The sequence below is a fragment of the Ceratotherium simum genome, chromosome 10, assembly GCF_057802395.1.
Source record: "Ceratotherium simum simum isolate JZ-2026a chromosome 10, ASM5780239v1, whole genome shotgun sequence".
NCBI classification, from domain to species: domain Eukaryota; kingdom Metazoa; phylum Chordata; class Mammalia; order Perissodactyla; family Rhinocerotidae; genus Ceratotherium; species Ceratotherium simum.
In genome coordinates, this window is record NC_141909.1 from 13,536,481 (window position 1) to 13,549,557 (window position 13,077).

At 40.4% G+C, this 13,077-nt stretch overlaps 1 protein-coding gene across 4 annotated transcripts in view; it reads right to left on the reverse strand.

Annotated features, from left to right (window-relative positions):
- The window catches only part of FARP1 (FERM, ARH/RhoGEF and pleckstrin domain protein 1), a 291,100-nt gene that overhangs the window by 103,656 nt on the left and 174,367 nt on the right, over positions 1–13,077 (reverse strand). The window lies entirely within an intron of this gene.

Sequence of the window (13,077 nt, forward strand, 5' to 3'; positions counted from 1 at the left end):
AATGAACCACCAATTACCTGACCAGCTGGCAAGTACTCAGATTTCCCAAAGAATTCCTGGAACTAAGAGAACTTGATAACTTCATCTAGATTTACAGGTTCTGGGAAATGAAACTTTACAATTCAATGCTGAAAGTCTAAACAATGTCACTATACAATGGATGTCTTTATGGACATGCTGTTCAACTAAGCACTTTATGGAACACGTAGAGGAGAGGTAGCGTTACCATCTGAATCAGCTCTTTACTGAGTCAGCAGAGATTTCTGTGAACACATCAAGCATATCCTGGTAATAATAAGAGGCTGTGTTGAGCCCTAGAATCTGCAGCATTACTTCAGCATCTCAAATACCACTACGTTCAGCAGAGATAAGCACGGCTAATGACTTCCTGCAGAACGATGGGTTGAAAATAGATGCTTGGAATCTAGTTAATAAAGGATATAACTCTGGTCTCAATTCTTAAAAATTTCCTTAAAACTTATTATTTTGTACAAATCCTTATGCAAAATGATTTTTCTAGGGTGCCAAAATTTTTATACAGGGAGAAGTCAATTTAGAATTTGAATATTACAGCTCTAAATCTCATCAATAAAATAGATGCCCATAAAGTATTATATGGACTCCCCTGTGAATGCTGGCTCCATTCAGGGATATAAGGAAAGCCAGAATGCAGCATCACTAGAAAGCATGTATTAGGGTTTATTTTTTATTTATTTATTTATTTTTTTGTGAGGAAGATCAGCCCTGAGCTAACATCCGTGCTAATCCTCCTCATTTGCTGAGGAAGACCGGCTCTGAGCTAACATCTATTGCCAATCCTCCTCCTTTTTTTCCCCCAAAGCCCCAGTAGATAGTTGTATGTCACAGCTGCACATCCTTCTAGTTGCTGTATGTGGGATGCGGCCTCAGCATGGCCGGAGAAGCGGTGCGTCGGTGCACGCCCAGGATCCGAACCCGGGCCGCCAGCAGGGAGCGTGCGCACTTAACCGCTAAGCCACGGGGCCGGCCCTGTATTAGGGCTTAAATGCAGCCACTACATGACACGTTCATAGGTAAATGGCACCCAGCATTGACACCCCAACGTGTACCAGGCAGCTACGGCCTAAAATGCCTCCAGACACCATGACACAAAACGTCAGGGACTCTGTTTCCCTTTCTTTCAGGAGAAGGAGTAGAACTGTCGGGGTGTATCCACGCACCCAGGGCTGAATTCTGCTTCAGAGAAAGCATCTCAGAGAAGGGAAGCAGGGAAAGAGTTTCATCCTCATTCTTTAAGAAAAATTATCCCTCTTTTTCTTGCTATATGGATTTACTCCAGCAGTCTGCAACATCATTTCTCTGCACTCGTCTCCAATGAATTCTTTTGAACTTCACACTAAAAGTTAATTCTGTCAAAATCATATCACAGAACATAAAATGAATAGCAGTGATGGTTGCACAGCATTGTGAAGGCACTTAATGCCACTGAATTGAATACTTAAAAATGGTAAATTTTATGTTATATATATTTTACCACAATAAAAAAATGCAGAAGAAAAAGGCAAAAAAAAAAGTAACTGAGGATGAGGTTCATATCTATAAACGACTGGAGAGTGTCAGGCACAATAGAATCTGTTTCAAGTTTTTTATTTTGGTGAGGAAGAGTAGCCTTGAGCTAACATCTGTTGCCAATCCTCCTCCTTTTGCTGAGGAAGATTGGCCCTGGCTAACATCCGTGCCCATCTTCCTCTACTTTATATGGGACACCGCCACAGCATGGCTTGATAAGCGGTGCACAGGTCCACGCCCAGGATAACCTGCGAACCCGAGTCGCAGAAGTGGAGCCTGCGAACTTAACCACTATGCCCCCGGGCCGGCCTCCTAAACTATTTTTAAGAACAAGAAATAAAGAATCCATTTTCTTTACATTAGATCTTAGGATAATATTGAGGGGTAGGACCCAGCTCCAGTAGAGTGGCTGCAAAGGGCCTTATCAATGGGGAGAGTGAGCGTGTGTGCACTAGATGTTCACTGATATTTCTCAGCGCAAAGAGCTCTTTTACATGTCTGGCAAAAAAGCATAAAATGAGCATCGTTGGAAGTAACTACAAGTTATGCATTTGGTGCAGGCTCTGCACTAGAAGCTGATGGTGGGGTTCAAAAGCTACAATCCACTAGCTAGTCTTTTATTGTTAAAACAAACTTGTAAGTAAGTCCAAGTCTGAATGGGGAAAAAGGGGCAACGGCATAGATTAAGCTGGCAGAACACAAAGAAGAGATTCTGAGAAAAATTCATCTGTAAAAGTACTTTCTCAAAGAGCCACTTTTTAAAGATACACACACACCAGCATGCACACATGCACCCATTTATATTTAAGACTCACAAGCTGTCATTCATGACGAAGGGAAATCAAATTATTTAGGCATCATTTGAAAACCTGTATATGTTAGCATGGTTTAATATGAAAGGGATGTTATGACAAATTAATTTTTTTTTAACTGTCCCCAAATGCTGTACTGGGGGTGAAGGGACAGACCTCTAAGACTCCCACAGCCTCTAAGAAACTACCAGTCTGGCCGACCCCACACACTGCCAGTCTTGGTTACAATATTCTAGAAGTGTACTCCTTAAAGAAAAGAAATCAGATAGCAATTATATGTTTTATTTTGGAGAACAAATCAGCAATTAGTGAAACTACATAATCACATTTTTATCACTTTTTTCTTATTGGGCTACTTTTAATTATGCTCCAAAAGGCATTTGAATTTGAATCTAACGCACAAATAAGCTGGCTGATTTCAAACTGTGTGTTCCTATTGCTTTCTCCATTTTGAACTGGATTTTCATAGAATCCTATAAAATCAAATTATAGGAGGAGGTTTACACTCTTGGGGAATGTCTGGCAACTAAGCACTGAATAATAAATAGTACGAACATTCACATATAGCCTCAAGATATGAAAAATAGTGAATCAAAGTGGCTTTAGTTTATTGTACCTTTAAAATATGTCTCTGCCTTCAGGTTATTTCTATTATGTGAAGTTTTATGCAGGAATATTTCTTTCTCCTCTAAAAGAAGAAAGACACAATTCTTTCTGGGTTGGGGGTGGAGTCTCCTCCCGCTCCCCACCTCCTCAAAGGGTCTGAACAAATGATTCATCCTACTTGAAAGGCTAAGGTGCTGCCTTTCTGGAATAATCTCACGGACAGAAATCTATAAAGATAACGTTTGCCCAGGTTTACAAAATTTGCATCTGCTGAGGTTTCAGAGAGCTGTTTCTGGAAGTGCTTTGTTTTTTCTGGTTTGGGATTAATGTAACCATGACAACAAGGGCATGCTCTTATCCAGCAGTGGGGAATGGCTTCTCTCAAAGGCCTTGGCCCCCTTTTTCCTACCATTAATACCTATTAGAATATTGTTCACAGTTCTATAACCCACTAACCCTCAACCTGTCTGATCTCAAGGTGTTATAACACTGCAGATTTCCCCACAACCCTTCAGTAGTTTGTAACCAGGTGGGTAGAAGTGTTGATAACTATAATGGGTTGAGGAGTCTGGCGTACGGTGATCAGGCAAGTAGCCACGTGCAGGCACTGTGCTAAGAATCAAAGGAACAGAAATCAGTACAACTGTCTCTGAGTTGGGGGTGTAGACAAATAAACAGCTAAATTAGAATATATGGTAAGTACTATGTGAGAGAGAGAGAGAGAGAAAGCGTGCATGAGCACTCTTGGGTGTCTCTTCTTATAAGAACATTAATCCTAATGTATCACAGCTTCACCCTTATACCTTTATTGGACATTAATTACTTCCTTACTCCAGATACAGCCACATTGGGAGTTAGGGCTTCAACATATGAATTTGGGGGGGACACAGTTTAGTCCACAGGACATGGAGTCATGAAAGGACTAGAGACGGTATCATCTACCCCCTAGGATCGATGGGAGAATTAAATAAAACTATGACTGCGAAGTGTTTAGCAAAGGACCTGGCACCTAACACAAGTTCTCTATTATTGTTGCTGCTACTGTGATGAGGAAACGCTAATTTATAGAAGTAATGGCCGGGGAATGGGCTGACATTGAGAAGGAGGACCCATTCCCCTTCCTACCCCCTCTGCACATAGTCAGGAGCTGTCAATGAAGCAGAAGGTCAAGGAGAGTACAATTTGAGGAATTCCACATGAACCCACCCATCTGTCCATAAATGCTTATTTTTCTTAGAAATTTTAGCACAAGGCCACTGCCAGACTGGGCTTAACATAAACAATAAAACGAATGTCAGACTTGTAGCTAAATATGCAGACTGAATACGTGCAGCATATCTCCACTATACCCAGAAATCCTGCTTTAAAAAAAGTGAAAGAATGAAAAAAGGAATAAATTCATGGGAAACAGAGAAAACGAGAGAAGAGCCAGCAGGTGAGAGATTTCCCGCAAATTGTAGAAGATGACAGAGGAGAAACTGAAATCTAATTACAGAGGAGAGGAGAGAGAGTCAGCACCAGGAAGCAGCCAAATTACGCAGAACTCCCCAAAAGTTCAGAAGTGGGAGACGCCAGGAATTTCCGATAATGCAGGGGAGAGTAAAAAACTTTTAAAAAACATTGTAATTTGTATCCTCATATAGCTTGAGTTTATAACAAAAAAACACTCCAGAAGATTATAAAAAGGAATATTTGGATTAAAAGAAAGAGCTCTTAGAAATAAAAAACAGCACAGCAGAAATAAAAGTTTCACTAGCAGAGTTTAAAGGTACAGTTGAGAACTCTCCTAGAACCCAGACCTGACGACAAAGAGATGGCAAGGAGAGGACGTAAGACACCTGAGGCTCAGTTCAAGAGTTCCAGCTTCTGAAGAATGTGACTTCTAGACAAAGAGACCCAAGAGGGAAAGGAAATTATGCAAGAGTAATATAAGGAAATTTTCCAGAACTGAAGGGTATAACTTTCTAGATTGAAAAGTGCCAGAGAGTATCTCACAGAATGAATGAGTACAATCCATTTCATGGCAAATTATGGGGAAATTTTGGAACACAATGAACAAAAAGAAGATTCTAAAAGTTAGGCGAGAGAAAAGCAATGGCCAGTGAATCAGAAGGGCACTGGACTTCTTGACAGCACATTAGAAGTCAGAACAGATAGGATTTTCCCTTATGGGACATCAATAATAATGTCTATGTGACCCGTGGAGTAAATAAATACACTGGAGGCCAGATGCTGCTGCCCTGCGGGCTCCCCCTGTGGGTGGAGGGACCAATACATCTGCACACCAGCAGCTCGTCTGAGCTACACGCCCTGGGACACTCCAGGCTGGAGGACACAGAGTTGCCATGGTCATACTCGCTGTGGAGCCGGGATTCAAATCCAGCTTCAGAGGATCTGCTCCTAACCATTAAGCCTCAGTGTTTTTCGATTTTCACTCTTAATTCTTTCAAGACTTACACCCATAATTTTGATGACCCTAACTGTCCTGGAGAAAACTTGCTGATAAAACCAAGGAAAGAGGCTGCTGCTTCCCAAGTGCTATAACTCGAGGCACCAAAGCTGGTTAGTAGGATGTACAGTATGATACAGATAGTATGAGCATAGTATGACAGTCCCTGCAAGTTAGGGTGAGTGTCACATTAGCCAATCATGTCACATAAGCCAATCTGCTGCAAAGACAGGACTCCTTAGTGAGCAAAGACATGGACAGCTGAAATGTGGGAGATTTTGCTCATGTTGTTTCTCCAGCCCTTGGGTGACTTAGGGAGGCAGTATAATGTAATTATTAAGAATACAAACTCTAGAGACATCCACCTTCTTATAAATCCCACATCTCCACTCCATGGCAGTGTGACCTTGGGCAAGTTACTCTTTGGGTCTCAGTTCCCTCTTCTGTAGAATGGGCATAATAACTGAACCACTTCATAGGGTTGTGGTGAGGATTAAATGACTTAGTATACACCCAGCTCTTAGGATAGTAGCCAGTACTCAGGAAGCTCTACCAAGTGTTAGCAATGATGATGATGATGATGATAAGGGAGGAGGAGGAGGAAGAAGAAGATGACTCAAAAGCTGAACAGCACACCTGGTGGTAGCCTCATCAGCAAACTGATCACCATCGCTGTGAAATGGTAACCAGAGCAAGAACAGGAACTCCAACTTTAAACCCAAAGTTGGGGAGCGGGGACAAGTCTTTTCTCCTGGGAGAATGTAGCTAAATGTTTAGGCCTGCCCATCCACTTGGTCCACAAACACCGCGAGTCTTCCTCCTCCCTCCTCGCGGCGGCTCCAAGGGTGGCCACGCTGTCTGCGAGGACACACTGTGCTCCTTGTTCCCTCTGCACTGAGCCCCAGCCTTCAGAACACTCGTTAAACACACTTCAGATTGGATTTCAGAGTCCCCGACTCCAGGCAGCGAAGAGAATGGGCCCTTTCAGCTCCTTTGCTGTAATTTAGCTACATTATAAGCACAGCGTCATTAATACAGAACTCCCCTTTTTCCTTTACCCCACCCCTGCGCCCGTGTGCACACGTGTGCGTGCGTGCAGGAAGGATTTCCATTGCTTTCTTGCAAACCTGTAATCCAGTGAGCAAAAGAAGAAAAATGTTTATGGAGAACTCGGCTATTCATGGTGCTAGGTTTGTTTGCTCTTCACCTTGAACAATTCATTGTCTTTTGATCACTTTTAGAAGTAGATAAATAAAAAATTCCAAAATTTACCAAAAGAAATCCTGCTTGACATTTTGTTACCTTAAATATCCACTGAGCAGGGAATAAAATATCACACAAATAATGAATAAGGCAAGTATAAACCAGATTATGACTGCTCAAGGAAAGCATTACGCCCTTTCCGGCAACAGAAAAATGCTTGCATTTTCCTTATGTCTATTTAGATTGGCACTTTTCTCTTTGGGCTCAGTGGCCTAATTAAGCCTCAAAAGTGCATTCAGCCGGCTGAGCCTGAACTTTCTGAAAACACACCCCATATCGTACAGTTGGCCTCCAAAATTATTATTCCAAAGGAAGACAGAGAGTAGATACTTTATTGAATTTAGCTTAACGTTTGAACAGAAAGGTGAAGACTTTGTAAAACAAAGCCACCAAATAACCTATGTGGTTCCTGGTTCTCATCTTTCTTCAATGTGCAGGCAGAGCTCTTCTGCCATGTTTCTGAAACACAGCCTTTCCCCAAGAACCAGTCTCCAAGGTCCTTGGAGAACCGCCATGAACACTAAATGAAAGAAAAATTATTTTAAATGTTTACAGACACTTTCAACAGGAAACATTTTTAATGTTTTTTCACTAGTCAGTAGGGAGAATGGGAATATTTTCTCATCCTGAAAAGGGATTTTTAAGTTGTTTTTTATGCCTAAGGCTTTTAAATTAGAAATATGTAAATCCCAGTGTGAAAACACAGCTTTCAGGACCCTGTAAGAATTCTCAGCTCTGGAGTCCCCAGAAAACCTACCAAATGAATACTATTTATTTTTCATTCATTTTCGTGTCCTTCTCAGGTTTAATATTCTGTTAACAGTAGAAGTGACTGCGGCTGGGAGTGGCCTCCAGCTCTGGGTTTATGTACCTGCAGGGAGGTCAGAGTGCTAACCAAAGAGTTAGTACTTCTCCTCCTTTAAAAAACTGGAAAGCTCAGATTAACGTAAGCACAGAAGCTCTAGACTTAGGGAAAAGAAACTTACAAATAGGCATATAACAAAAGTACAAAAAGCATATCCAGTAGAGACAGAAAGCAGATGGTACAGAAAGTAGATGGTGTTTCCCAGGGGCAGGGGGCGGCTGGGGATGGAGAGTTCTTGTTTAATGGGTACAGAGTTCAGTTTGGGGAGTTGAAAAGAATTCTGGAGATGGATGGTGGTGACGGCTGCACAACAATGTGAATGTACTTAATGCCCCTGAACTGCACACTTAAAAATGCTTAAGGTGGTAACTTTTATATTATGTGTATTTTACCACAATAAAAAAATACGGGAAAAAAGTGTCCAAAAATACTGACAATCTACTGAAAGGACTGGTAAATTCGCAGGGGGTGGGGAGATACAGAAAAAGTTGAGCACTATAAAAAGTATTTTCATTATAAAGAAATTATACATTATAATTATAAAGAAAGATAGAGGGAAACCTAAATTTTATGTCATTTCCAGTGGATAAAGCTATCTATTATCATTAGGTAGAAAAATGTGTGAGATTACATTTGGGAGCAGCACAGAGTGGGGGAAGACAGGGGTTCTAGAGTTGTCAGGTCACAACTTCGATGCCTGGCTTGTCACTTACCTGCTACGTGGCCCAGGCAAGTGACATGCCCTGTCTGGGCACTGATTTTCCCATCTGAACAATGGAACAATGATACCCCCTAAAGAGGCGGTTGTGAGAATTAAATGAAGTAAATACACATAAAACGTCAAGCACCAGTGCCAGCATTTAGCAGGTACTTAATAAGCCATAGCTAACAATTATGCTTCATTTTTAGTTGAAACCTTTTCCAAGTTATTTCCAACCTTTGGTAGCTATGAAACCTCCCTCTTGAGTATTTCTAAGCCTCACTACACTCTAACTACTGTAAAATAAAATTTATACTTTCCTTATATTCTAGTATCTTCTGATGAAGTGTTAGAGAATGAGATAGTGGATATTAGAGGAAGGAGGAGGAAAAACAGTCTGTATGATCTACAAACTCAAAAACCACTAAAAAGCAAAAAAATTATATGTGTTCACTGTTGATGACAGTCCCTTCCTACCAGCAACTTGCTAGAGTAAGACTAAATGTAAGCACATAGACCCTAGACTTAGGAAAAAGAAACTTACAAATAAGTACATAACAAAAGCATACCCCAAAATACTGACAATCTACTAGAAGGACTGAAAGAGTCTGAATTAAACACACTTTTCCTTTCAGTATCAGACAACAATCTCCTTGGGTGTTAATAAACCACTTGCTGACAAAGAAGATCATTCTGCAGGGTTTACATACAGGTTCTTTAAGTTCTTACAAACTTAATAGAAATGCTGACCAACAGGATATAATTAAGAAGCTAATTCCAGTATAGCAACGATTCTGAGGGTATGCTGAATATCAGGTTCCCCTGGAAACTTCGTATCATCCATATGCTCTAACTCCATACATACCTATGATTCTGATTCACGCACACACTCACATACATCCATGGCGCACAAGAACTCGGAATTCGCGTGGCTTACCTTTCATGATATTCTTCTCAAATTCACCAGTTTGAATACCATGTTGAAATTTTTTTCATAATAATTTCGTTGTATTTTTCTGATGCATTTGACCTGTCACTTATGATTACCATCTGACTTATCACATAAATATTTCTCAACTAGCTTCTCAAGTCAGTTCTATCAGAAACAGTCATCTTCTACTAAATCAGATGTGTTACTCCTCTGCTCAAAACTGAGTAGAAATCAGAGGGCTTACAATGGAAAACAAGGCCCCAGGGGATCTGCTCCACCCCATGTCACCTGTCTGAGCTCATATCCAACTGGTTTCCCTCCTGCTCACTCCGCTCCAGCCACAGAAGCCTCCTTGCTGTTATCTGAGCATATTAGGCACACACCTGCCTCAGGGGCTTTGCACTGGCTGCTACCTCTGCCTGGAATGCTCTCTCCCCAGCAATCTTCATGAATAATTCCTTTACATCTTTCAAATCTTTCCACAACTGTCAGCTTCTCATAGGGTTCACCCTAAACACCCTACTTAAAACTGCAATTTGCCCCCATAACTCCATCCCTCTTATTCTGCTCTATTTCTTTTCATTTTTCACTCTCACACGTCCAAAATAGTGTACCTCTTTATAACGTTCCTTATCCATGGCTGTCTTTCTCTGAAAAGAATGCATGCTCTGCTAGAACATGAATCTTCGTCAGTTTCATTCACTAGAACAGCATGATAGTGGGTCTCATAAAGATTTGCTGAATGTATGGATGAATGAAATCATTTTAAAACCATAATTCTCATGGAGAGACTAAAAAAGCAGTCTTTAACAAAAACAACTATAAGCTGGGGTCTAGATTCTAAAGCCAATTTGAGAATGTATTTTTATTTCAAGAAATTGTTGCTCAAAGAGTTGACATCTTCCAAAAGCCATGGATGCAAACCACTCATGAAAGGCCAACCATAGGGAAAACGCTAAGAAGAAAATGAGAAAATAAAGGATGACATTCTATTGACCAGGAAACATATGGCAAACTGGGCAATGATGTGCAACAAATCTAGTCATGTGATGGTCACACAGGGACAGAAACATCTACAGGACGATAGCATGGACACAGCAAAACCGTCACATCGCAAATAGTAATTGTCCATGTGGCCTCTCTGCCTTATCCCTCAGACGGCTCTAATGAACACACCAAATATGTGATATAAAAGGAGGGTTGTGTTCTTTCTAAAGTTGTTCAGAGAATACACCAATGTGCTGACTGCTTCTGAGGCAGAGCTTTTGGAGTATCCAAACTTTGGTTTCCTTTTGAATGAGTTCACTAGTTTGTTCTTGTGTGATTATTTCAAAATTTGGTAAAGAGAAAGATGTCTTGGATTTAGCACATTCTGTTGTTAATTCACACTGGTTTTCAGTTTTGGGCTCAGTCCAAGCCCCTTTTTATAAAACCTTATTTTGAAGTAGAACATCCCAGCAGTCAGCGTTTTAGCGATACTTTACTTTCATGTGGTGTCACCCCTGCTCAGCTGGCGGTGGGAAAATGGAAGGCAAAGGCAAGATATACGATAAACAGCATGGGTATAGATGACACCTTTTAAATAAAATCCTGCGCAGTTATAACTTAGTAACATGGGCAGCCTACAGCATCCGAATACCACCATCAGGAGCAAAGCCATATTTGAAAAAAGGTAAAACGTGAAAGCTGTTTCGGAAAAAACAAAACCAAGCAATTAAGTGCTATCTTTAAAAACAGTCCTCCAATTAAGTGCTATCTTTAAAAAACAGTCCTCCACGATCTGAGATAGCATTCAAAACGTTTACCTGCAGTGGTGACAGACAGCAAGGGACACACACAACTGAAGACTGAGAGTGTTCCCCTTGATAAAGAGCTCGGGTTATTCCGAGTGATAACATTCTATCAATAGTGTGTACTCATTAAATGCATTTGATCCAAATTAATAAACAATTACATTAGTGCTAAAAACAAATTAAATTAAAATACCAGGGGGCAATAAGCACATTTTGAAACAAAGACTCTGTCATCTGTCGAAAATTAAACACATCCTGATTACAGAAGTATAGTTCACAGGTTTGCCTATAAATTGGATAGTTAGACTCAATTCTGGCTGACACAGGCAGGAAAAAGATCTAGTTTTTAAAGCTTGGATTGGCCTTTCACCATTGAATTTCTTAGTTATTCATGCAAAATAACTTGGACATTTTGAACAGTGATGCCACCATGCCCAAAGAAACCCTAATTATAACTCCACATACTCGTAGGTCTATGCTTGCACTCTATTTTACGAAACCACTGTGAAAATTACATATTGTTCTCTCCTCCTTAAAGGCATGATTAGTCCAAATTGCACTGAAGCAGGAGAGAAGACTCAGGAATGAATATGTTTGTAAAAGAAAGCAGGGAACGAATTCACAGAAACAGAAAGTATAATGGGGAGGGGAAAGTAGGAGTCGCTGTTTAATGGGTATAGAGTTTCAGATTTGCAGGATGAAAAGGTTCTGGAGATCTGCTTCACAACAAGGTGAATATACTTAACCCTACTGGACTGTACACTTGAAATGGGTAAGATGGTAAATTTTCCATGTGTTTTTAACCACAATTTAAAATAAAGAAAAGAAAAGAAAAGAAAGCAAGGAAGACTAAATCTCTAAATCTGAGCCTGTGAAAAAGAATCTTTCTTTAATGATACTATAGGCCAGGCTGGTTTATTAACTGCATGGAACAGAGATATAAAGCAGAAACAAAACACTATAGACAGGTGACGTTCATGCACTTGAATGTTTTTTTGCATGTGTTTATTCATTATCAAGTAGACGGAGCAATTTTGTCTTTACGTTTGATTTTCATTCATTTTTCAAAGCAGTCATCTATTGACAGATTGCCCAATGGAAAAACTTCAAAAGCACTTATTATATTGTTAACAGCTCCCTTTTAACTCAATGTGCCTCCAAGCCTGTCAGGCAAACCTATGAAGGGCAGGGATAAAACAAGCTTTGTTTTCTCTGCTGAAACGCCCTGGGGCTGCTCCAGGATATTGGGAACACAGGGAAGCTTTCGGACCCTGCTGGTTTCAGTTTTCTCGTTTAAAAAGAAAATGAGACATAACTCTAACCAACATGCTGTTGTTTTACCAATTCCTCAGACACACATTCTTTCTCTATGACAGCTCTGTAAAGACCAAACTGGAAAAGCTACCAATATTAAGATAAATATTCTTGAGAAATCTTCCGAGTATGTGTTAGTGAAGGTGCCTCTCCAATTTATCAATGACTTTTGACACACGTGTACTTCTGAATTAAGGAACCTGATTCTGAGTTCACAGGTACAAGATGGATTAGCAAGTTAGGCAGGATCAGCCTTTCCTCTGGATTTCAGTGTGTAACCCTCCACCCAGATGTCACCAGCAGCTCATCAATGAAGAAAGTGGAAAAGTGTTGATGAGACGGTTTACTCCAAAAAAGATCCGCCTAACCTAAATTTAATCACAAGCCAAAGAGGCAGGCAGGAGCCCTCACTTTTAAGGAAGTCATATGGATACCCAAGCATCAAGAATAGTACATAAGAGACAGAGCCAGTAACAAAGGTCAACAGTATTATTAATCAAATTGGTAATAAGTTGAGGGTAAAGATAGATTCAAGGATGTCATAAAAAAATTAAATGCATATTCCCAGAAGTACTGTTTTCAGCACTCTTGGGAGGATGGCTGTTGACATATAGGAAAGAAATAATTTCTCCCATTTCAACATTAAACGCATAAACTCAGCACCCCTGGTGCAATAGACTGAATGTTTGTGTCCTCTCAAAATTCATATGCTGAAACCTAATCCCCAATGTGATGGTATTAGGAGGTGAGGCCTTTGGGGGATGGTTAGGTCATGAAGGTGCAGCCCTCATGAATG